Source organism: Equus caballus, chromosome 16, assembly GCF_041296265.1.
Source record: "Equus caballus isolate H_3958 breed thoroughbred chromosome 16, TB-T2T, whole genome shotgun sequence".
Lineage (NCBI taxonomy): Eukaryota > Metazoa > Chordata > Mammalia > Perissodactyla > Equidae > Equus > Equus caballus.
In genome coordinates this window covers 80358081-80382698 of record NC_091699.1, presented here as the reverse complement: position 1 = coordinate 80382698, position 24618 = coordinate 80358081, and the positions used below count along the sequence as shown (strand labels likewise).

At 41.2% G+C, this 24618-nt stretch overlaps 1 protein-coding gene across 6 annotated transcripts in view; it reads right to left on the bottom strand.

Moving 5' to 3' along the window:
- Window positions 1–24618, bottom strand: part of TMEM108 (transmembrane protein 108) — a 325972-nt gene that overhangs the window by 115874 nt on the left and 185480 nt on the right. The gene's annotated exons all lie outside the window — the stretch shown is intronic.

Sequence of the window (24618 nt, the reverse complement as noted above, 5' to 3'; positions counted from 1 at the left end):
GTCTATCCTTGAGAATGTTCCATGCATACTTGAGAAGAATGTATATTCTGCTGTTTTTGGATGGAGTGTTCTATATATGTCTATTAAGCCCAACTGATCTAGCTTTTCATTTAGCTCCAATGTTTCCTTGTTGATTTTCTGTCTGGGCGATCGATCCATTGATATGAGTGGAGTGTTGTGGTCTCCTACTATTATTGTGTTATTAATATCTTCTTTTAGGTTTGTTAATGGTTGCTTTATGTACTTTGGTGCTCCTGTGTTGGGTGCATAGATATTTACAAGTGTTATTTCTTCTTGATGGAGTGTCCCTTTGATCATTATATACTGCCCCTCTTTGTCTCTCTTTACCTGTCTTATCTTGAAGTCTACTTTGTCTGATATAAGTATGGCAACACCTGCTTCCTTTTCTTTGCCATTAGCTTGGAGTATCGTCTTCCATCTCTTCACTCTGAGCCTGTGTTTGTCATTGGAGCTGAGATGTGTTTCCTGGAGGCAGCATATTGTTGGGTCTTGTTCTTTAATCCATCTTGCCACTCTGTGTCTTTTTACATTTAGGGTGAGTATCAATATATGAGGGCTTAATGCTGCAAGTTTATCACTCGTTTTCTGGTTCTCCTGCATTTCCTTTGTTTCTCGTCCTATGTATTGGTCTACCAATTGAGTTATGTAGTTTTTTATGTTGTGTTTCTTTGTTTTCTCCTCATTTATTATTTGTGTCTCTGTTCTGCTTTTTTCTTTAGTGGTTACCATGAGGTTTGTATTAAAATCTTGTGGATAAGATAGTCCCTTTTCTGATGGCCTCTTATTTTCTTAGACTAAACCGATTCAGTCCCTTTCCTCTTCCCCTAAGTTGTTTATCTTTGTTTCTGGTGTTTTCCTTCCCTTTGTCTTTAATGCTATACTTGAGTATTTGCTATCCTGCTCTGATTCTGTCTACCTATTTATCTCCTTACTCCATGCTTTGTAACCCCTTTCTCCCTTTTTCCCCCCCAGGTATGAGGGCCTTCTCGAGGATTTCTTGTGTGTGTGTGTGTGTGGGGAGGCGGGGGGGGGGGGGGGGCGTCTCATGGTTATGAACTTCCTTAGCTTATGTTTGTCTAGGGAAGTTTTTATTTCTCCATCATATCTGAAGTATATTTTTGCTGAATAGAGTATTCTTGGCTGAAAGTTTTGTTCTTCAAAGATTTGAATATGTCATTCCACTCTTTCCTAGCCTGTAAGGTTTCTGCAGAGAAATCCGCCAAAAGCCTAGTAGGGGTTCCTTTGTAGGTTATTTTCTTCTGCCTTGCTGCCCTTAGTATTCTTTCTTTCTTATTCACTTTTGCTAGTTTCACTACTATATGCCTTGCAGTAGGTCTTTTTACATTGACGTATTTAGGAGATCTGGTAGCTTCTTCCATGTGGATTTCCATCTCCTTCCCTAGGTTTGGGAAGTTCTTTGCTATTATTTCTTTGAACAAACTTTCTGCTCCATTCTCCTTCTCTTCTTCTTCTCGAATACCTATAATTCTTATGTTGCATTTCCTAATTGAGTCAGATATTTCTTGGAGACTTCCTTCATTTCTTTTTAGTTTAGTTCTCTCTCCTCCTCTATCTGGAGCATTTCAACATGTCTATCTTTGATTACACTGTTACCCTCCTCTATGGCGGCCGCTTGAGCATTCAGGGAATTCATATTTTGTTTTTTTCTTCCATTGTGTCTTTCATCTCTAATATTTCTGGTTGATTCTTCCTTATAGTTTCAATCTCTTTTGTGAAGTAGTTCCTGAACTCATTGAATTGTTTCTCTACATTCTCTTTTAACTTATTGAGTTTTTTGATGATAGCTATTTTGAATTCTTTCTCATTTAGATTACATATTTCTGTGACCTCAGGACTGATTTCTGAGTACTTGTCATTTTCTCTCTGGTCTGGAGATCTAATATAATGTTTGAAATTGCTGTAGGGAGTGGCTCTGTTTCTTCACATCCTAGTGTTATTTGGTTGCAGTTACTGCCTACCGCCACTGGGTGGGGATCAAGAGCCACGTATTCTGAGCCCTCTGTCTTCCACAAGATGCCAAGCAGTGGAGCTGGTGCTGGTTGGGTGGGGCAAGGTGCACTTTCTCAAGTGTGCTTTCAGGGGTTTCTCGCTCTGCTCTTGCTATCTGCTCTCCTGGGGTGTTGGCTTGATAAGGTCACTCCCCATGAAAGCTTTTGTCCTGGTAGAGGGCTTCCCTCTATGCTTTAAGGACCCTCAGGAGTCCTTGATGTTCCCACGAAAGAACATCCTTTCCCCAGTTCCTTTCCTCTTGGAGGCCTCCTGCAGCCCCAGATCATAGTCTTTAGGGGAGGGAGTGAAGTTTTCTCTTACCCCGTTCCACATCCTCCGAGAGGGGCTCCAGCTTCTCCACCCTCCATTGTATGGCTGCGTGGGTGTCTCCGATGTATTTTGTGTTGTATTTGGATGTCCTCTGTTGGAGTATGAATATCCTTTTCGTTGTACGTTGGAGGGGAGAGATTACTGGGGAAGCTCGCTCCGCCATGATGCTGACATCACTCCCCACCACCATAGTATTTTGATTAATTTTCTCCAAGAAACTACAAGCACTTCCAATTCACCATTGTCTGGAGTTCTTCTAACGTCTGTGCTCTCCACCCCACCTGGGCTATCCTCAACAGGTCAGGATCTTTGCAAGGAACAATGCAACTGGCTTACAAAGTTTTATAAACCATCACCTAAACAAGCATAGAAGGCTTGTTTAAGTATTTCAAATAGAGGTTCTCACTTACACCCCATTAGCAGGGTTTTCAGGACAGACATTTATTTTATAACCATAAACCAAGAAACTATTCTCAAGAGATCTGGAAAAAAGATTCCTGGAAGAAAAGGGACTCTATTTGGAACTTTTGTCAAGATTTTTGCAAAAACAACTCTTTTATGAGAAAGAGATAAGATTACTAGACTTCAAGTTCTGTGAAGGCAGCAACCCTGTCTTCTCTTGCCTGCAACCCCAGTGGCCAGAGGGGTTTGACACACAATGGGTGCTCACTAAATATGTGATAAACTGAATTCTCAGAATCCACCAACATTACAACACTCTCATCCCTAATGACAGTCAGCACCCTGGGGACAGGGCTCCCCGCTTTCTCCAAACCCTCTATCCTGGTTGGTGGGTTCACAGAAACCTAAACAGTGAGGATGAAAGCTCAGTGCTGTCTCTCTTTCTCTCATTTTTGTTTGAACAATCTTTCTATGTTACTATGGTAACGCTGGTACTAGGATGCTCTGTAAATGAAAGTGGGAAGGAGGAGGAGATCATGAGTGATGCAGTTCAGAGAAAAATCTGCCCAGAGGGCAACCTCTTTGGCAATCTGCAAAGCTTGCACATGTCCCATTTTATAATAAATGCATTTAAATAATACATGACACTATATAGAACAGATATAATATGTTGAAACAGAGATCCACTGAGCCCAGGAAAACTGCATTAAGTATGAGATTATAAGTGAGTGAATATTTTAAGACATTTAAAAAAATACCAGAGGGAATTTAGTCCATACATAAGACACTTTCTCATTCCAACACATAAAGGTAATAGCTGCAGAGTTCCACAGATGAGAGCGTGAGGCTATGCCGTGTGGAGGCTGGATATTAACCTGGGACCTGATCTGAATGGTGAGAACACTGGGTACTGCTATTACAAAGGGCAGGGATAAACTAATGAACCAAAGACATCTGTTAGTGATACTTGCCCTCTGACATGTACAACTTTAAGGCTAAGTATGATCAAAGCCAGATTCTGATACAGGGAGGAGAAAAGGGCATGCGGTGACTGGCACTTGAACCACAAAGTCAAGCTTCTCCATACCACTTTTGCACTGTGCTGACTGTAGCTTATTAAAATCCAAGTTGGGAATGCTTCTGCCTGCCCGAAGCAGGCGCTATAACAACGTAGGAAATCTTCTATCCTGTAGATAGTTTTGTGCGAGGACATTTGAAGAAAGCTGCTATGGCTCTTTGATTTATGACTTCATTAAACGCTTGGGCTTCAAACCTCCATCAACATTTATTGGAATTAACAGCTTCTTAAAATGGAAATATTCAATGACAAATGAATGCAGCTTGGATCTTGTAAGAAGGGAAAATAGAGCACAGCAGGCACCCTTTATATTCCTCCAGGAAAAGAGTAATACTTTCTGCCACTGTAAACCAGTACCTCTCAGGAATGAGTAGGTGAGAAGGGGTAAGTGAGGCATGAAGAGGACAATCACCAATTCTTAGCCAGGAAGAGTGAAGTCAGAATTCTTTTCAGAAATGCATTAAGGAAAAGGTCTAAATTGTTCCTGCTGTAGAAAGACCACAACTAGCTCAGAAAATCAAAGGGCTGCTGAGTCTATTAGAGACATTAACCCACTTGGCATCCATAGAGATCTCAGTCCAAAGACATAACTTTTAGGCTGTTTGTGAAGATTCCCACAAGGACACAAGAGTGTGAGCTTCCTAGGTGGCTCTAACTCATCCTTTTATATTCACAGCACTTGGTCATGTCTAGCAGATATTCAATATCTGATGAATGAATGAAACAGGTACCACTTCCAAAGACAGCCTCAGTTCCTTCCTTGTGGTTTCTCATTGACTGTCCATTTGTTTAAACTCCACAGGATCCAGAAATGATGTGGTTATTGCTATCAGCCTCAAGCTCAACAAAGGCTCGCTTATCCCTTTCTTTATAAACTCAAGTGTGGACAAGCGGCTTGAACAATTAATGGGGAAATCTGGACCTAAAACCTACCTGGTTAGGACATCTTTCACCTTGTTGCCTGCCAGAGTGGATCAATGTGACCCTCTCACTCTGTATCATCCAATCCATGAGCAGGTCCTGTTGACTTACTTGTAAAATGTTTCCTTTCCTAACTCTATACTTCTCTATCTCCATGACTACCACCCTCATCCAAGCCATCGCCATCTCTTGCCTGACTGCTATGCTCACCTCCTAACTGGTCACCGTGTACCCACTCCTGAACCCCTACGATCAATTTTCCACAAAGCTGCCAGTTATCTTTTCAAAACATAAAGCAAATCATGCTATTTCTCTGTTTGGAATCCTCCAGTGGCTCCCCAGTCACACTTAGAATAAAACCCACACTTCCTGCTCACCTCTGTGGTCCTTATCTCATTCCACTGGTCCTTTCTCTTACTACACTCTAGCCGCAGTGGGCCCTCTTGCTGCTCCTCAAAAATCCTAAGTGTGTCCCCAGTTCAGGGCCTTTGCCCCTCTTCCCCTTCTACCTGGAATGTTCTTTTTTGTTCACCTTTGGGCATCCGCCTGTTCTGTGCCAATTCAGAAACTGCCTCCTTGGCAGTGGGGCCATTTAAAGGACTGATCCGCCAGACACATTTTCCTGAGGCCTGTCCTATTCATGAGAATCACACCCACTCTTGAGGTATTGGAAAACTTTCTTTGCCCCTGTGCTAAGTTGTCCTCACTAGCTGCTACTGGGTACTGTATCAGGACTCAGAGATATTCTTTCTCCTCCTGTTGCAAAACTCCTATTTCCTTTCTGGTAACCCACTATTTCCCCTAGATGCTAACGTGGAATAGCTGAAGGAACACCAGGCTTGAAGTCAAAATCCAGGGATTAAAATCCTAATTCTATTATTTACTTGTAGCCAATTCAACCCTGGGTACATGATTTAACCTCAGTGCGCCTCAGTCTTCTCATCTGCGTAATGGGGATAACACTACCTACCTCTTAAATAAATGTGTGAAAGCACTGGGGCTTGCACTCTGTAGGTAAAACACACCTGAGCCAAGGACAGTAGCAAGTCCAGAACTCATGGGACTTGACTTCTCAGTGGTTTCTTCTGGCAGTTCCTCAAATACTCATAGGGGAGAGATTCTTCCAGAATTCCATCAGAAAAGTTTCAGAACATCAAAAACACTTCTTTGATCATCAAAACACAATTATCATAAAGCAAGTTACTGGTTCTGTAACCACAGGTTTCATAAGCATTAGAAGCAAAGGGAACACATTAGATCAAGTTCATGGAAGTACAAAGTGAGACAGACGACAACAGTGAATGATGTAAGACTCTGACCAAGTACCAGTAATGTGTTAAGGGCCAAGAAGGTCTCGTTGGTGAATGGGAGGAATGTTAGTGGATCTACTATCTTCTGTTAACAAGGTACCCAACCGGAGAGCCTGAGACTGATGACTAAACCAAGGGAAAATGCAAGATTACTGCACGTGGGCCTAAAGACTAAAATAACAAAGTAATTATCCTCAAATCATGAGCAAAAGTCTGCTCAATATTATTTATGTGAGTGCAGTTTTTCTTTTCTCAAACTTACATTTAAGTTTTTCTAGGTTTTGTCAGTGAATCATAAGCCACTTGAGGCAGAGATCAGCCAACTGTTTCCTACGTAACAACTCTAAGAGTAAACCTTTTCTCTTGGAAAACTTCCCGCAGACTATGATGTGGGTTCACCTGGTCCCCTGTGAGGCATGTCTGTGACAGGTAGAAGTCTCTACTCCAGGGGTGCTTGATAGATACGCCCTGACACCACGAAGAAGCGACTCCAAACTGATAGATGACCTGCTAGAAAACACCAGATCTTTCAACACGAAAGGGGAGCCGGAGGTGGGGTGGGTGAGAAGAAGGAATGTGGGTACCAAGCACTGTACCTGTCACTGTGCTGCCATTTTCACACACACTACCTCACTGGATCTCGGAGGGTTATACTTTTTCCCGTTTACTACGTAAGGAGGCAAACCGAAGTCCCCCAGCTAGTAAACTGCAGAGCCAGGATTAGAAAGTTCGTGATCTTCTCCTATATCCTATGGCCTCAAAAAGTATGCAGAATTGACATTTTCAGTCCAATTTATTAGGTTTTTCTCCTAAGGAAAAAAAAAAAAGGAAGATAATTTAATTCTCAGATAGTTCTCACTGGCAGCTCCAGACCTTGCAGGCTGCTGGCTGGGCATGGAGCTCGCCAGGCTGCCACCTGGACTTCTGTCTGACTGAGAGTTATGCTCTGTTTTTCCCCAAAGCTTCTCATCCAACCTTAAACCACAGTCATCATCAAGCTCAGATCCCTTACTGGAGAGCGATGTGAATAATAAATAATTTCTACTACTCATTCGGCATCTATTAGGTACTATTAAGCACCTATTAAGTACTGTGCATGGAACTTGTGATAAGTAATCCACTTAATCCTCAAAATCCCCTGCATGGCAGGTTGTATTATCCTTTCTAGACAGACGAGAAAGCGGAGGCAGCTAGCGTAAATGGCAGGACCAAGATTTGAATCCAAGCGTGTCAAAGCTCAAACGCCAAACTCCTGTCATTATTCTATCCAGCTCACAATCAGCTCTCCTATTAAACCAAAATAAAACTGACATCTTGGATATGTGAAAAAACCAAACAGCAATATTAAAGGTCAAATTAATTCAGCATAATATTAGAGTTTGTTTTCACTTCTCATCTCCTCTAGTCATGCTAAACATAGGTAATAGATAGATGCATAGAATAACAATATTGCTAGAAGAATGTCAACACAATTCTTTGTAAATGTAATTGTAATTGTTGCTTCTACCTACCAGCATCTGCAGCATTTGCAATCTAAAAATTAGGCAGAAGAATTCTGAAAACAGCAAATGAGTAACTGAGTGTTTCACGTTTACTTGTAATTTGAAAGACAACAGAAAAGGTAAAATCGCCGACCATTTCCAGGCATGTCCACAGGTCTGTCGGTGCAGAAAGGATCTGTTTTGTGCTTTCTCAGCTGCACTGATACTCAGCTAATCCTGATATTGCTCTTCACAGTCCAAATTTAGTCCAAGAGGCTTAAAATGACACCATCTTTTTTTTTTAAAAAAATAGAGATGTCACTCCAAGACAAAAAGAAACCCTATCCCTCCTCAAAAAAAAAAGACTTTCCTTATACAATGCTTTGCCCCTTGTTCATAGCACGGGAAGATGCTTTGCAGTCCCTTGTCTCTGCATCTCTTTCTCCCTCAGCCCTGCCCCTGGCCTCCCACCTGGATGAGAAGTTCATTTTGTTTTCTCCAAAGTGCTGAGGACGGCTACAGGCTGAGGGGAGGGCCTGAGAGGATGGAGAAGAGCAGCAGGTGGGTGGCAGTGGCGACGCCAGACTGCTGGGAGCTGAAGGGGATGCTGGGGCTGTGCCTCTGTCCCCTGAACTGCAGGGAATGCAGGGTGAGATGGCAGGAGCTGCCTCAGAGACAAGGTGATACATGAATGCCTGAGGGACTCCTCTGGACTTCTACCGCTCTGGTTCATTACTTCTACCGAGGTAGCGAGGCTCAGCAGCCACCTCCTCTTGGCCTGTACCCACCACATGGCCTTCCAAAGCAGGTGCTGGGGAACAACTTACTGTGCTTTTCCTGCCCTCAAAAATGCCCTTCTCATAGCTTGATGGAAATGACGGTGGAGTACGAATGGTATTTTCACCGTGGGACTCAGGGCATCTGAATCCTATCCTACCCTTCCCACGAGGTCCCTGAGGGGGGCCTTGCCAGGCCCGATACTGGGGAGACCCTTTCCTCTAGTAAAAACTGTCTGGGCCTCTGACTTCTTCCCAACAGGCACAGCTCAGTGCTGTGCACGAAGTAGATCACTGCCTGGGAGAAAAGTCCCCGTGTTTGTCTTCCCCATCACTGGGAATTGCCTAGTTTAAACTAGGCAGCATCTACTCTGCCCAGTTTGATACACAACCCAACTCTACGAGGAATTTTCATTCCATTTCATTTGCCTTTTACTCAGTAACAGCTCTTAAAGAGAGAGGAAAGAGGAGAGACTAACCTAAGCTTTTAACTTTAACCTAATTCGTCAACTCAAGCTTTAAGATACCACCGAATAGATGAGAAGATCTGTGTTCAAAGGGAAAAACACAATGTTGCTTTAGGTTTTGTTTCAGTGGGGGGGGGGGAGGGAGGGGGTCAAGTCTTAACAGGCTGTGATATTATGAGGTCAGGCTCACTGTTGCAAATTTCTGGACATGAGCAATGCTTAAATCATGCAACAATGTATTGCTTTTGTAAGGATTATTAATAATACATTTGTAACTACTCAGAGACTGGCTATAAACTTTCTGAGACAGAATGAGATTGTAATCTGCCCACAGCAACAGAGACGAATCACTTTGATAAATTCTTTATGATGGTGCCTCATCTCCTGCAGCTCTTGGATTGGTTGAGAGTCTACAGTTAATCCTTCAATAACTCCCACAAGCACCACATTACTCATCAGACTGTGACATCTTGGATCGTAAAAGAGGCACTATTATATAACACAGGCGCTGTGTAGCAGCCTCAGGTCGTGAATATTAAGAGACAGCCTCAAATGGGTTGATATCAATAAAGACCTCCTGCCAATCACTACCCAAGAAATAAACCAGAAGACGGCACAGTGTCCTTGCAGGTATTCTGAAACCAGGGGTGAGAGGTGCAGGCACTGTGTCCCTTGCTGTTTTCATGATTGCCAACCCTCCCACCAAGTCACGACTTGATAATTACGTTCATTGGTAAGATTAACCCAGTAATTTTCCTTTCTCATATTATCCTTTTCCAGCTTTTGCAGTGTGTGTGTAGTAATCGCTTTCTTTTTAAAGATTGGCACCTGAGCTAACATCTGTTGCCAATCTTTTTTTTTTTTTTTCCTATTTCTTCTTCTCCCCAAACCCCCCCAGTAGATAGTTGTATATTCTAGTTGTAGGTCCTTCTGGTTGTGCTATGTGGGACGTTGCCTCAGCATGGCTTGATGAGCGGTGCCATGTCCGCGCCCAGGATCCCAACCAGTGAAACCCCAGGCTGCTGAAGTGGAACGCGCAAACTTAACCACGCGGCCATGGGGCCAGCCCCTGTAGTAATCTCTTAAAGTGAGTTGTAAAGCACCTAACCAGTTACTTTGGTCCATTGATATTTATTGTGCTTAGTGATTATGTGTATTTATTTCTACCTTGTCCTATTTATCCAACTTTCTCCATGCCCATTTTCCCTTCTTTATTGCCTTCTTTTGTATTTTTTTTATTCCAATAGTTTTTTTGCTCTACTTGTTTGAAAGTTATTTCTATTCTTTTAATGGTTCCCTTAAAATTTTGCCATGCCTACTTAACTCGACAGTGTCTAAGGTAATCGATGTATTTTCCTTCCTCTCAAACATTATAAGGAAGTTAAAAAACTTTGATTCTGTTCAACTTCTTCCAACTTAAATTTTACTATTGCCCAGCATATTTCTTTAGTTTTGTCCATTTTTCTTTAACTCTACAAATTAGAATTATGTTGTTTAACACAGAAAATTGTTTGCCAATTTCTGTGATGACTATTCCTTCTTACATTTAAGACATTTCTGCTGAGAAAAATTTTCTTCTTGAAGCACATCTTTCAAAAGTTCTGTAAATGAGAGTCCATCTGTGAAATGCTCTATTTAAAACAATATCTAAAAATGTCTTCATTTTGCCCTCAGGCTTTAATGAAAGTTTCATCGGATCCATAATTCTAAATTGATAGTTATCAACCATCAGCATTTTAAAGATATTATTTCACCATCTCCTTGATGCCATAATGGCTATTGAGAAGCCAACTGTTGGTTTAAATGTTGTTCCTTTATAAGAAAACTTTTCCTCTGGCTGCCTTTAAGACCATCTCTTTATCTGCAATTTCACTGTTTGTATATTCAAGTGTGGAGTTCCTTTTATTTATTTTTTTCTTGAGATTCACAATACTCCCAGAATCTGAGTATTCATATCTTCCATACATCCTAGAAAATATTCCGAGCTATTATGTCTTAAATATTTCTTCTCCCTCATTGTCTTGATTCTCTCCTTCTTGAATCCTCAGTTATACCCATGTTAGGCCTTCTAACACTATCTTTCATGCCTCAACTACTTGTTAAATTTTTTTACCTTCTTATTTATTCATAATATATTCCAGGTAATTTCTTAAGCTCTGTGTTCTAGTACATTAATTCTTTTAAAAAGATATTTAATCTGCTATTTAATCCACCCACTGAGTTTCAAATTCTAATGATTACATTTTTTTAAAATTCTGTAAGTTCTAGCGGGTTCTTTTTTCAAATCTAACTGGCCAGTTTCAACAGTCTGTTATCTCATGATCCCCCTGCCCCATTTCCATCTTCTATTTATTCAAATATGTTTACATATTGTGACATTATCTTTTTCTAAATTGGCTGCAACAATATTTCTAGTCCCAAATTCCCTATCAGAACTTTGCCAACCCTCATCGAGAGGTGAAGTCTATATTCCTTTTCATCAAACCTGGCCAGGCCTTTGTGATTTCCTTGATAAACAGAATGGTGTGGAAGTCATGTTGCATGACTCTGAGGCTAGGTTAGAAAAAGTAATACAGCTTCTGCCTGGCTCTCTGTAGATGCCCTGGGAACCAGACACCATGCTGTGAGGAAGCCCAGACCACATGGAGAGGCCACGTTTGAATGTTCTATCTGATAACTCCAGTTAATATTTCAATCGCAGCCAGCTTGAACCACGAGAAATATGAGTGAATTGAGCCTCTGGAATATTATAGCAGCCAACTATTGTCACCCCAGCCTGCCAGCCATCCAGCTGAGGACCCAGACAACATGGAACGGATACAAACCATTCCACTTGTACCCTGAGTTCCTGACCCAGATTCCATGAGCATAACAAATGGTTATGAGAATACCAGTTAGCTCATATTCAGTATCTGATAATTCTAGTATCTAAAGTTCTTGGCAGTCTAAATTGATACCTCTCCCTTCCTCACTCTCTCCTCTCTTCTCTTTCCTTTCTTTCCTCTCTATTGCTAACTCTCGCTATCACAGCTTGTTTCCTTACGTATTTGGTAACTTTCATTGAGATCTCTTATTTGGTTGAAGTTAATCTGTGGGTATCCTGAAGCCCCTTGATTGAGGACGCTTTCCTGTCAAGCGTATTTGCATTTTTTGGCTGGACCCGAGAAGGTGCTGACCGGATTTATTTTTATTTATAGCTCCTCTTGGAGTTACCCATACCGCATATGTAATATGGGTTCAAAATCCAAACCATGGCCTATGGTTAGAAATTCTCAAGGGAGGCTATTGTTATTTCTATTTTTCTCCAGTAATAGGCATAACAGTGACCAACAGGTTTGTTCACTGGCTGCCTTTGCTACAGGTGGATATTTCCTAGGGACATTCATTTAATCTACAAATGTGTATGTTTCTTTATAGGAACATGACTCATGTTCTTTGACATGACATCTTTAGGACCCCTAGCAGGGGTGCAGCCAGGTTTACAATTTAGTCTTCAAATTACCTTTCCAATTTGCTACTTCCCATACCTACTGGAATTAATCAGAAGCTCTGTGAGATCAGACCTCTTACATTTTTCCTTTCATTTTCTTTAATATGCATAATGACTGCGATAGTCCAATATGCACAGGAGATACTAAGAACACATTTTTGGTTTTGCTGTTTTTTTCTCCCAGCTTTACTGAGGTATAACTGACAAACAAAAATTATATATATTTAAGGGATACATTGTGATACTTGATATATGTATGTATCGTGAAATGATTACCACAATTAAGCTAATGAACATATTCATCACCTAATATAGTTACTTTTTTGAGGTGATAACATTTAAGATCTATTCTCTTAGCAAATTTCAAGCATACAAAATACATTTTTGAAGATGACTATCAGCCAATCAAGGGAAGCTTGATAAATAATGAAGATTGGTGAAATTAAAAAAAGAAATCCTCCTACAGAAAGATTTAGAATTCAAAAAGCCTATCAGAAGGGTGGTATGTGTTTCAGTTTTCTGTATAAATTTGATCATATCTGAAGCATAAAGAGTTTGATACGTTTAACAAGCAGTGACACCTGGGCTGGACTAACTGAAAAGACCACACACTGTCCTGACTTATATTTCTTCCTTGGTGAGCTTTCCCCGGCTCTCTGACTCCAATGTGCAGATCCAATGACCCTCAGAATCTTTCTCTTTCTTTTAGGGTAAAAACATCCATCCATTTTTAAATTCTAGAATCAGAGAATATTAAGAGTAGGAACAACCTTACAGAACACTTGTTCTTTTCATAGGTAGATAAACTGAGACTCCTCAGAAATGGGTAAACTGAGGCTAAGGGAGGTGAAATAATTAGCAGCAGAGCCAGTATTAGAATCCAGCTTTTCTGACTCTCAGACAAACATATCTGCCACAGAACTACTCTTCTTGTTTTGTGTGATATTTCTTGGGTAAAACAGCAACTCCCGCAATAGGCTGTTCTCCATTCTGTGTTTCTATGTACAGGAATGGGTGTCAGAGACCTCCCAGTCTGAGTCTCCCCTCACAGATGAGTGATCAGAGGCTCAAAGAGGTCTCCCCAGCTTCTCATTTAGTTCTCAAAATGTCATAGCTCCTTCGCCCTCCCATCTTCTGTTTCTCTACTTTTCATTACACTCTCAACTCTCCATCTCGATTTTACTTTCCATTTCCCCATAGAAACATGAAATATCCGCTTATGTAACAAGACTTCCTTACTGTTTTAAGAAAAACTTATCAGAATCTGTATCAGATAAATCTAATAGGAAGGTTATCTGCTGAATCCCAATGTGATCTTACAGTTACACTACCATAAATTGTGTTTAAAACACTTGTTTTCCTAACTATCCATTGCTCAAATTTTCATTCAGGTCCTCTGAATAGCCACATAACTCTGGGAGGATACCACTGACAGAGTCTACAATGCGAATGGTGCTTGTACAGTTGTGTAACTCAAAATCTGAATAACCTTAGATGGTGGCCCTGTTTTCATTCATCTCACATACCCACCACTTTTAGCTCTTTTAATACTACACAGAAGGGAGTTGAAATGAATCATGTTCTACTTTCCTTTCATCCTTCTCAATATGTGAACAGCAATATTTATGCCCATGAGTCTATCAAAACTTGAAATTAATGTGGTTCTGGTCATTCATTCATTTATTTCAATGGCAGGCACATTAACAGATGTGGTGACGCTAAGAGAACTCAATAATAGAAAACTATTAGTGAAACAATGCTGTAGGAGTTCCATAGCAACAGGTGGTTAGAACTAGTTATTTCTAAGAAGGATGCCTACTGCCCTTATTTTACTGTATACTGTAGGCTGCCAGAAGAATTGAATGCTTGACAGGCTGTCTTGTTTCACTAGTTATCCTTCCACCTGGAGTTTCAAGCTTAGACTAAGAACACAGAGATGACTAGTTGACTATCCAAGATTCATGTTTCCTTCCCACAGTATATATTTATTCCTGGGAAGTGGCTGCACAGCCACAGACAACATTTCCCAGTCCTCTTGCATCCAGATGGGGCCATACGACTAGGTCTAGCTAAGGGGATGGTAGCAGAAATTCATGTGTGCTACTTCTAGGCAGAGCAGGATAAGTATCCAACATTTCTCCTCCTTCTGTGATGCTCCTGGAGGCCAGCATTGAAGATAGTAGGATCAGAAGACGGAAAAAGCCTGGGTTCCTGATTGTATCTTGAAAGAGAGGCATTCACCCAGAAATATCTACTTGAGAAACTTTGGGTGAACGAGAAACAAACCTTGGTTATGTTACACCATTGTGATCTTGGGGTTGTTTGTTATAGCAGGTGACCTATACTGACTAAAACAATGGATATCGGTTAGTTGTATGAAATGCTTTCTAAGAGAAGAGACCCTATCTTTGTATATAATATCCTTTATAGTGCCTTCATAGTAAGTGCTTAATGAATATCTGTGAAAATTCGCTTTGGAAAAGGAGAAGTTTTTAGCTATCTTTCTTTGGGAGTTTGAAATTTTGTTGTTGTTTTTTTAAGGGATATATCCAGGATCTAGCACAGTGCCTGGGACAGAGTAGACACTCAAATATTTGCTGAATGAAGTTAGTGCCTATTTTTGCCTATTAACCCCATTCAGTGCCTATCTGGGCTCCGGAATGGCGGCTTTGGACTAAGTGAGATCCTGGGGAAGCTCATCAACCCACGAGACACGCCAGGACCATACAAACCAAATACTAGACCTCAAAGTGGAACAAACAGACAAAATCCAAAGGATTCTTGTTTCAGTGATACACTACATGATCTTAGGCAAGTGGTTCAACGCCAAAGAATTCTGCTTCGAGAGAGAAAGAGAAAAAAAACAAGACGACAAATTTGAGTTGAAAGAATTGAGATTTTTTTAAAGCCACCCCTACTCCCACAGTTAGAGATCATAATGATATTTTAAATCATTATATTTGCCATTCAGTACAATTTCCATAATGAAGTAAAAGTCCCCAAAAGCACTGGGCCTGAAAACCCCAATTGTTTGAAAACCCCATTGTTTGGCATTTGATGATTTGCAAATATCCTGCAAAATCCTGTTTTTGCCATTTGTTTCTGCCAACTGCCCAAGTAGACTTGTTAATACTGAGAATATAATGCATATTTTACTATAGTTCTATCTAAAACTAAGCCAGAGTACTTAATTTTTTTAGATTATTCAATGTTACTTTCCTGACACTCTCAGAAAGCATAATTTTTAAAGCTTAAAAACACATCTTTAAAAAGGTACATGTAACCCCTATGTTACACCATATACAAAAATAAGCTCAAAATGAACTAAAGACTTGAACGTAAGACCTGAAGCCATAAAACTCTTAGAAGAAAACAGAGGAAAAAAGCTCCTTGACAACAGTCTTGGCAGTGGTATTTCTGGATTTGACAACAAAAGTAAAAATAAGCAAGTGGGACTACATCAAATTAAAAAGCTTCTGCATAGCCAAGGAAACTATCAACAAAATGAAAACGTAACCTATGGAATGGGAGACAATATCTACAAATCACGTATCTGATAAGGGGTTAACATCCAAAATGTATAAAGAACTCATACAACCCAACAGAAAAATGAATAAACAAGCTGATTAAAAATGGGCATCGGGCCGGCCCTGGGGTCGAGTGGTTGAGTTTGCATGCTCCAGCTTTGGCGGCCCAGGATTTCGCCGGTTTGGATCCTAGGCATGGACCTGGCACCACTCATTGAGCCATGCTGAGGCAGTGTCCCATATGGCACAGCTAGAAGGACCTACGACTGGCATATGCAGCTGTGTACTGGGGAGAAGGAAAAAAAAGATTGGCAACAGATGTTAGCTCAGGTGCCAATCTTGGAAAAAAAAAAAAAAGGGCTAAGAAAGTGACAGACATTTTTCCAAAGACGACATACAAATGGCCAACAGGTACATGAAAAGGCACTCAACATCACTAACCATTAGGGAAATGCAAATTAAAACCACAATGAGAAGCAACATCATACCTCTTAGAATAGCTATCATCAAAAAGACAAGAGGGGCTGGCCCCATGGTGTAGTGGTTAAGTTCGCATGCTCCACTTTGGCAGCCCGGGGTTCGTGGGTTCAGATCCTTGGTGTGGACCTACATACCGCTCATCAAGCCATGCTGTGGCAGCATCCCACGTATGAGATAGATTGGCACAGATGTTAGCTCAGCGACAGTTTTCCTCAAGCAAAAAGAGAAAGATTGGCAACAAATTCTTCCCACCAAAAAAAAAAAAAAAAAAAGAGTAAGCACAAATAAAATTCTAACATTAAAAAAAGGACAAAAAATAATAAGTATTGGCATTGGCAAGGATGTGGAGAAAAGGGAACCCTGTGCACTGTTGGTGGGAATGTAAATTGCTGTAGACACTATGGAAAACAGTATGGAAGTTCCTCAAAAAATTAAAAATAGAAATAAAATATGATCGAGCAACTCCACCACTGGATATATATTCCCCCCCAAAAAGAAAACATGAACTTGAAAGGATATCTGCATCCCCATGTTCACTGTAGCACTATTTATAGTAGCTAAGATATGCAGACAACTTAATGTCCATTGACAGATGAATGGATTTTAAAATGTGGTATATAATTGAATACTACCTAGCTATAAAAAAAGAAGGAAATCCTGCCATTTGAGACAACATGGATGAAACTTGAGGGCACTATGCTAAGTGAAATAAGTCAGGTAGAGAAAGACAAATACTGTGTAATCTCACTTACATGTGGAATCTAAAAAAGCTGAACTCATAGAAAGAGACTAGAATGGTAGTTACAGGGACTTGGGGAGGAGCGGTGGGGGAAAAGGAGAGATGTAAGTCGAAGAGCACAAACTTCCAGTTATAAGGTAAATAAGTTCTGGGAACCTAATGTGCAGCAAGGTGATTACAGTTAATAATACTGTATCATATACTTCAAAGTTCTTACTAAACAAAAAGGAAGTAGTAATTATGTGACATGATGTAGGTGTTAGCTAACACTATGGTGGTAATCATTTTGCATCTGTATAAGTGTATCAAATGTGTACCTTGAACTTACACAATGTTATACTATTATATCTCAAAGCTGACAAAAATCCATATAACTACTGTATTTCTCATAAACTAAAAATTTCCTTTTATTAAAAACTTTTCTACTGTACACATGCTAATCACTTAAATTACCATATTGTTCAAAGAATTTAAAAGCTCTTTATTCCTTAATGTGAAGAAAATCTATTCATTACAAAAGTTAATTTAAAATGATGGTGCTTCTTATAGCTGGGTTCCTAATCAGATGAACTCACCTGTGAAATGCCGTCCATTAAGGGACAAAGATGATCAGGTTTATCCTAGAGGCATCTAAGTAGTCATGGTAACAAGTAAGACTCCATAGTTGATGTCACTATTGTAGGAGTCTCTGATGAACTCAAAAACTCATCACTAAGGTCTGGCTGCTTCCTTGATCCTGCTTTTTTCTGAAATGAATAATTCAGTACAACAGGAAGATCCACTGTGCTAGTGTTTTGATTTTCAGGCTCAGCAAATTTAACAAACTTTATTGTTCAGTCAGTGGTCTGGTGCCCATTTGATTCACTTCAGGCTTTTTATCGTCTTCCTCTTCCATTTCTTCTTTTTTTTCTTTCTGCTTTTTCTCCCAAAATCCCCCCAGTACATAGTTGTACATTCTAGTTGTGGGTCCTTTAGTTGTGGCATGTGGGACGCTGCCTCAGCGTGGCATGACGAGTGGTGCCATGTCTGCACCCAGGATCTGAACCAGCAAAACCCCGGGCCGCTGTAGTGGAGTGCGCAAACTTAACCACTCGGCCACGGGGCCGGCCCCCCTCTTCCATTTCTTAAGACATCTTCAGCTTTTGATAAACTCACTATCCCAACCCTCTGCCGAAATTCACCTGGACAGTCCACTTATGCAGTTACCAGACAGCCTCAGTGGTTAAGCAACAGGATTTTGCAAGATATTTGCAAATTATCAAATCCCAAACCACTGAGATTTTCAGACTACCATATGCTGGGCTTTTGGGGACTTTTACTGTTATGGAAATTGTATTGAACAGCAAATAAAATAAAATGACTTAAAACAGTCCACATCATTATGGTCTCTTATTATAGGAATAGGAGTGGCTTAAAAAATTCTCCATCCTCTTAACGCTAATTTTCTGTCTCCCACCTTTCTTCCTCCTCATCTCTTTCCCTGGACTTCCACCACCCTGATCTCATTTCCTTATATCTTCATAATAATTCTAGATTCAACTATGACCATTTTTCTAAGTCTTTGTACTTCTTTATCTGTATTTCTTAATTCTGTGCTACTCTGGAACCCTAAGCTTCTTCAAAATATTTTTATCATTTCCCTTCTTCTCACTGGACCACATCATCTTTCTGGGAAAACAAAATAAAAAGCAAAACAGATTTTTTTCACTGGTCCCATGACCATATCTTATCTTTTTTTCTCTTGAAATACTGTTAAAACTCAAGGAAAATGAGCTATGTTGGATGGCCCTGGCAGTGAGACATGGTAGCCCCTCAGCAATGAACCAGTGCCACTGTGAAAGAAGAGCCCAGAGCGGGCTAGTCAGTGGAGGACACCAACCAGCTGCAGACAACGGTGGTGTAGACAACTCAGGAAGCCCAGAGGGATGTGTAATGTCAGGCCTTCATCTACATAGGTAATCAGACGCAGCTGTGGCACTTAGGCAACACCCAAACTTGAGGCCAAGTTGGCTTCCTTGTCACAGCTCTGAGTGATCAGTCTGTTGAGGGCAGACCCTCAGTGCTGAGGACTTAGGGAAAATAGAATCTAGTTCTCCAGGAGAAGACACTGACAGGATCTCGGTGGGCAACCCTAACATGGATTCACGAGACGGTTCTAATGTCCACAGGAAGCTCGGGTGTCAGGTGGAAAAACAAAGACAGAAGTAGGAGGTAGGGGTGAGGATGGGGGGAGACAACAGGTGAGGCCCTCAGAGACAGCTATGGGGCATGCAGGGGAGGGATGGCTGCTGTAGGACCCAGGAGGTGGCCCTAAAAGCTGTTTACATCCTTCATGCTCAGAGTATTCCCTACTCTACTTTTTCATCTACAACTCTCTCAAAGCCTTTCTGTAATTAACCATAGTATGAGAGAAACAGTTTAAGGGCTAACATTCCCTGCCCTTCACCGCTCTGATGCACCCCATTAGGTTCCCATATTTATTGACTTCCTTAATTCCTTGTCACTCTCCGATGCACAGTGGGGCTGTTCCATTACTGTCTCTTCGTCTTGTCGCTTCAGCTTGAACGAGGCTTAAGTGCTGTGACTAAAATATCAGACTCAACACAAATTGTTAATGTTTCACTTGACACTGTGAAGGAGATGTCACAGTTATCCATGCTTCCTTTCTGGTCTTTCCCACCTCTACCCTCCCACATCCAGCTGGTAGCCAGAATAAGCAACTGGAAAAGGCCAGCACCCTGAAACATCTCTCATCATCTGGTTGGCCTGTCAGCAACCACTCAAGGGTAGCAACTTTCAATCAGCAGCAGGGGTGGGTACAGCATCCTCTGAGGGCTAGATGAAGATAAGTTTAATTCAAGAAACAATTAAGTGGGATGTATACTGGGAGCCAGATTTCTTTTCCCATCCTTTTTCACAGTTGCTATAATAATCTAAGACTTCTAAAAATATAGCCATAAGGATGGCACAACCAGAGCTTGCTAACTAAAAGATAATGAGGCTAAATGAACTACAGATTCATCGGCTTATAAAAGGAATGGCCCATTGCCTCAATGGGTTGCAACATTTCTTTTCCTAAATATTACCCAGCCAATATCTGACTTGGGAGCCAATACCTCTATCTTGATACTGTTTATTTCTTTAAACAGACCTAAGGGGAGAACAAAAACACCAACCACCAAAGCTGCTTAAAACGAGATGAGGTATATTGCAAGTGAAAGGCTGGGGGAATTCACTGAGTAAAGTTGAAAAACTCCAAGAAGAAACACAATCAGATGGCACAATTGTTCTCGGTGGGTTGCATAGCTTTCCCACTACAAGGACTGTGACTCAGTCCTATATAAAATATGGGAGGCTGTGAGAGTCTGGAAAAGATATTAGAGTTGCAGTAAAAAGACCTAGAGCCAAGTTTCTTGTAAGATACTGGGCACAACACTTGGCTTCTTTGGGTTTCACTTTCCTTAGTGTAATATGATGACAAAAATTATGCCTGTCAATAGGGTTGTCAGGATGACTAAATAGCATATTAGATGGGAAAACACTTTATGAAATATAAAAGGCTTGTTTTCATTAGTTCCTTTGGTTGTAGTGCTGGTTATGGGCATTAATCATTGCCTTTCTCCAAGTCTGGACTCAATTAAATCATACATAGAGGAATCAGAAGTTGATCAAAAGTCATCTTTATAACAAGTTAAGTTGAATTCAAGAACATGGTTTGACCTGTGGCTTCTTATTATATCCTATAACATACTACCTTCTTTTCATATTCTTTACCTGTCTACTATAAGCTTCTGGGGAGCAGAGATTATGCCGTATATCCCTGTGTACCCCCAGATTTTCCACAGAGCCATATATGCAGCAGGTGCTCTGTTTGATAAGAGATCATGACTAACTGTGTTTGTGCTCTAGCGCTGTGTGTGAAGCCTCTCTCTCCACATGCCTGGGAGCTCTTAGAGGGAAGGACTCATGTCTTTTCATTCCTAGTGCCTACATAATGCCTGGCACATAGCAGCTTCTTTATAAAAGTGAGTTGAAAGATAATGAACACAGAAACGTACCAAATGGTCTACCCAGGGGTTGCAGAGAGGATTTAAAGTAGGGATGTCTCCTAAGGATTCCATTCTTGATAGCTCGTTCATTTGGGAAGAGCTCTACCTGCAAAGTGTGATTTAAGGATTTACTTGAGACAGTTTTCTTCAGCTTTTGTCTACTTGTCAGGTACCTTGGCCATCTGGCCACGTGTTCCCTGGATATCTCAATTAGTTACTTTGCGAATACTCTTAGCAGAGAAGAACTATCACTTGGTAATTAACTTAAAACCATGAAAGAAGCCTGTGACATCCATGTTTTGGAGTATAACATTGACCCTTGTTCTTCTCCCAAGGGATGCATGCACCATGAAATAGTTTCTTTTGGAGTTGCTGATGGAATCAGCTCACAGCATGATAACCAGGCCTCTTGGACAAGCACAGGCAAACTGTGAGAACTAACATGTCTGCCCCCGCACCATTAAGCTCCCCGGTAACTGAAGGAGACGCAGGGCTGCCAGGCCAGGGTTGACGCAGAGGGCAGGAGGAGATGGAACACGGAAGGGGTGGGGATCTCAAAACACTCTTCTGAGGAGCGATGCTCCTTAGGTCAGGGCCTACAAAGGATCTGAGAAAGAAAGCTTCCAGTACAGATAAACTCTTGGCGCTCCGGGGTGTGAGTGCACGAGCCAGGGTGGCTCTGGAGTCAGGCCCTCTGCTCTGTGATCCTCTCTGTTTTCTAAGCTCTGAGGGTCTCCAGGAGCCTGATGCCACCTGCTTCGAGAGAGGCCCACACATGTGCACCATGTTTTGTGTTCAACCCTGGACTATATACACCCTCTGTGGGCACTGTGAGAATACCCTGACTTAGGCCTTCTAGAACAAATCAGAATAAATCAACTTTACTCTCAAGGTCTTAAAAGGATCCACCAACTTCTCTCTCTTAACGTGATGACCAAGAAATCAATGGGCTAGAGGCACAAGTCATGTATCTCGGCACAAGGCCCTGGTGTTCTGCCTCAGTGGGCCCACATACCAGCCTCTGTACCACAGAGCTGATGTAAGGCAAGAAGGGCAAAGGAATTTCAAAACCAACATTCTCGTGCAACCAATATAGACCTGTGCAGCCAGTAGCCACATCTGGCATTGAGCACTTGAAATGTTGCTAGTGTGACTGAATTTTGAAAAAATTTAAAATTGAATTTTAAAATTTATTTAACTAATTTAAAGACTGATAAGTAATTCAATCATTAGAAAAATTTTAAGTATGTGAATCTAATGTTTCCACTATAAGTTTTATGAAATCTAAATGTCAATCAAGTATTTTTGATGAAAATCCAGTGTCCAAATTGAGATGTTCTGTAAGTGCAAATTATGTACAGGATTTCAAAGACCTGGTATGAAAAAAAGAAAGCAAAATACCTTATGAATAATTGTTTATATTAATTACATGTTGAAATGATCATGTTTTGGATATATTGAGCTAGATAAAATTTTAAAATTGATTTCACCAATTTCTTCTCACTTTTTCTAACATTGTGGCTTGCACTCTATGTCTATTGGACAGTACTGATCTAGACCATAAACTAATCCTCTCTATATGGAGTTTCACCTGACAATATGGACCACCCAAGGTACCTGCCCATTGTTCCCCTGTCCGCTTCATTCCATTGCGCCGTTACACGTGTCAGGGATCTTCCATATACGCTGGGCACTGTTCTGGGCTGGGAATACACTGCATTCGTTCCTAGCTGACATTCCACAGGCAGATGCAGGCAATAAAAAATAAAGAGCAAACAAAAACCTCAGATAACTTCATGTGCTGTGCAGAACTTAAACTAGGGTCATGTGATGGAGAGAGACTGGGTGGTGAGGAAGCTGCTGGGAGGATGTTCTGAACAGTGGGGAGCCAGTCATGCCAGGTCAGGAGGAATGACTGGTCAAAGACCCCAAGGAGAGAATGAGTTGGAATACTTGAGGAAGGAAAAGAAAATTGGTGTGACTGGAGTACAACGCAAGGTGGGGGGTGGTAGAAAAGGAGATCCTGGAACGAGCACTACACCAGGAATCTGTGGACCCACGTGTCACCCTCTGCCCTCACATCAAACAGGCTTGGGCTGTGGACAAGTCACTCATCCTCTCAGGATGGCACCAGTTTCTTCATCTGTTAAATGAGGTGGCAATTACTAAAGGATCTTCTTTTCAGTTCTGAAAGTATATGATCTTATGACTTCTCTGTGTATAGTAAGGAATAAAAAGCCTGTCCTGGAAAAGGACAGAGAGAGGCAGCAGATGGAAACATCCTGACCTCTAATCTGTCTCAAGATTTAATCTTAAACTGTTTATCTGTCGTCTCCCTTTCCTCTTCCACTCCTGATTCCTTTTTTAAGAAAACAAAAATTATTTGACATCTGACCAACTCATTCTCATACAGCATCAGAGGGTAAACTTCTAAATTCCCTGGTGCCTATACAAGAATGTTTTTCTCTAAAACCTGAACCCGCTTCCTCACCAGAACAATCAGACGTCCTGCAAAGAGACTGCCCTCCCTCCATTATAATTATAATACAATTCCCTCAGAAGTCTAGGAAAAATTTCCTAGTTTCTAGAACTTTATATTTCTGAAGTATCCACTGACTGGAAAAATCTGGATACTCAGATGGGCAATGACTCCACCAAAGTTTCACCTATGGGAAAATATTTCCAAGGAGACCATGTCTATAAGAGCCACATCTCCAGGGAAAGAATAAAATACATGGTCACACTCATTTACCATCATAATTTAATAATGCACAAGAGAAGCCCAAGGGACTTCCTCACATCTGGGGAGAATTTCAATTACATCTCTAACCAAGGGACCTCATGATGGACAGCTTCATGGTCAGCCCTTCGCTGGTCACCCCCAGCCCTCAGATGGAACTCCAGACTCAAAGAATGAGACTTAGGAGACAGACTTGTAGGGAAAAGGAGGGAGGTGTAATCGTTTGTATTCGTAATATGATGCATAAGAATGAGAATAAGGCCCTAGGAATGGAAGAGAGATGAGGTTTTGCTTTCAGTTCAGAGAAATGGGCAGAGGAGGGGAAGTGATGATGATGGCAACAAGAACAATAATAACCCAACATTTACGGCACTGTTCAAATGCTTTGCATGTGTTAAATGTATCAAACGTGGTAACGTGCATGTCACTAACTTAAAGTGTCTACACAGTGCCTGGCATCCAATGACCCACAGATCCAGGAATACAACACTCCAGCTCTGTCACTTGTGATGGGGACAAATCTAAGGTGTGACCTGTACTCTCACCAGAGCTCACAAGAGAGACTACGCCCAAGTCAGCCTCTGTGGGGCTTTGCTTGACAGCGCATCCTGCTGGGCCTGCTTTCCTTCCAGGCCCACTCCCCATGCCCTGGTCAGTTTCCTGGGAACGCCTCCTAATAAGTCACTTATCAGTACCCTTGTCCTGACATGTTTCTCTCAGGGCTCATGGTCTGCTTCCAGATAGCCCGGCTGAAGACACTCGCCAACAGGAAAATTCAATGTCCTCACAGTAGCAGA